Raw genomic sequence first — 2,500 nt, forward strand, 5'->3', positions numbered from 1 at the left:
AGTTCCAGGGCTCGGCGACCGAAGTCAAATCCGTCCCGCCAACTTGACACTTGTCATTTCTGTCCTTGGGGGTTGGCGGGGTACCTGCACAGAGGTAGGAGGTGGCTGATCGAGAATTGGTGAGTTTTCCAAAGTCACGTCTCGAGCCTCCAGGTCTGCAGAGACCGACCAGGGCTGCCGCCCAACCGACTATTCACCCTTTTTGGGCGGGAATTTTTTCCATTTTTGTCCATTTTTCGGGTTTTTGGTCGGGCTTCAAAAACGGCAGCCCGAGGCCTGGCAGAGGCCGGGGCATGTCCCCGGTCGCGCCAGGCGGCTCGCGCGACCCGATTAGGCCCCGAAAGGAGTCGGGAAATCGGCAGACCTGCCCGAGTTCAGCCCGGGGGAGGCGGGGGGCAGGTCGGTTCGGCTCAAATCATTAACCAAAGCCGAGACTTGGTCTCGCTGGCGCAACCGAAGTGCCAGGCTGGATAACTCATTAACCAGAAGGCGGCTGGAGGCAGGCAGGGCTGATGGCTGAGGCCGGGTGGAGGCCACCCGCGGCCGGGAAAGTCAAAAGTCCCGTTGTGTGGAAGTCTATGAGGTCAGATTCGGCCGCCTTACCGGGCCTGCGGTTGATGGTTTCCCGCTTGGGCAAGCGAGTCGGCCCGGCAAAGTGGCCACTTGCATTTTCTGGCAAGTGTCTGCGAACAACGTTAATGAGTTGAACCTCGGCAATTGTCGGAAGTCCCGATGAAGAAATGAAAATGCCCCTTTTGCGGGGATTTGGATGCTCATGGCCGGCAGCAGGTGGCCCGACGCCCCGCCAACTTGACACTTGTCATTTCTGTCCTTGGGGGTTGGCGGGGTATCTGCACAGAGGTAGGAGGTGGCAGAATCGAGACTTGGTGAGTTTTCCAAACAAACGTCTCGAGCCTCCAGGTCTGCAGAGACCGACCAGGGCTGCCGCCCAACCGACTATTCACCCTTTTTGGGCGGGAATTTATTCCCTTTTTGCCCATTTTTCGGGTTTTTGGTCGGGCTTCAAAAGCGGCTGCCCGAGGCCTGGCAGAGGCCGGGGCATGGGCCCCGATCGCGCCAGGCGGCACGCGCGACCCGATTAGGCCCCGAAAGGAGTCGGGAAATCGGCAGACCTGCCCGACTTCAGCCCGCGGGGGCGGGGGGCAGGTCGGTTCGGCTCAAATCATTAACCAAAGCCGAGACTTGGTCTCGCTGGCGCAACCGAAGTGCCAGGCTAGATAACTCATTAACCAGAAGGCGGCTGGAGGCAGGCAGGGCTGATGGCTGAGGCCGGGTGGAGGCCACCCGCGGCCGGGAAAGTCAAAAGTCCCGTTGTGTGGAAGTCTATGAGGTCAGATTCGGCCGCCTTACCGGGCCTTCGGTTGATGGTTTCCCGCTTGGGCAAGCGAGTCGGCCCGGCAAAGTGGCCACTTGCATTTTCTGGCAAGTGTCTGCGAACAACGTTAATGAGTTGAACCTTGGAAATTGCCGGAAGTCCCGATGAAGAAATGAAAATGCCCCTTTTGCGGGGATTTGGATGCTCATGGCCGGCAGCAGGTGGCCCGACGCCCCGCCAACTTGACACTTGTCATTTCTGTCCTTGGGGGTTGGCGGGGTATCTGCACAGAGGTAGGAGGTGGCAGAATCGAGACTTGGTGAGTTTTCCAAACAAACGTCTCGAGCCTCCAGGTCTGCAGAGACCGACCAGGGCTGCCGCCCAACCGACTATTCACCCTTTTTGGGCGGGAATTTATTCCCTTTTTGCCCATTTTTCGGGTTTTTGGTCGGGCTTCAAAAGCGGCTGCCCGAGGCCTGGCAGAGGCCGGGGCATGGGCCCCGATCGCGCCAGGCGGCTCGCGCGACCCGATTAGGCCCCGAAAGGAGTCGGGAAATCGGCAGACCTTGCCGAGTTCAGCCCGCGGTGGCGGGGGGCAGGTCGGTTCGGCTCAAATCATTAACCAAAGCCGAGACTTGGTCTCGCTGGCGCAACCGAAGTGCCAGGCTGGATAACTCATTAACCAGAAGGCGGCTGGAGGCAGGCAGGGCTGATGGCTGAGGCCGGGTGGAGGCCACCCGCGGCCGGGAAAGTCAAAAGTCCCGTTGTGTGGAAGTCTATGAGGTCAGATTCGGCCGCCTTACCGGGCCTTCGGTTGATGGTTTCCCGCTTGGGCAAGCGAGTCGGCCCGGCAAAGTGGCCACTTGCATTTTCTGGCAAGTGTCTGCGAACAACGTTAATGAGTTGAACCTTGGAAATTGCCGGAAGTCCCGATGAAGAAATGAAAATGCCCCTTTTGCGGGGATTTGGATGCTCATGGCCGGCAGCAGGTGGCCCGACGCCCCGCCAACTTGACACTTGTCATTTCTGTCCTTGGGGGTTGGCGGGGTATCTGCACAGAGGTAGGAGGTGGCAGAATCGAGACTTGGTGAGTTTTCCAAACAAACGTCTCGAGCCTCCAGGTCTGCAGAGACCGACCAGGGCTGCCGCCCAACCGACTATTCA

Source organism: Pristiophorus japonicus, unplaced genomic scaffold (genome assembly GCF_044704955.1).
Source record: "Pristiophorus japonicus isolate sPriJap1 unplaced genomic scaffold, sPriJap1.hap1 HAP1_SCAFFOLD_625, whole genome shotgun sequence".
NCBI lineage: Eukaryota > Metazoa > Chordata > Chondrichthyes > Pristiophoridae > Pristiophorus > Pristiophorus japonicus.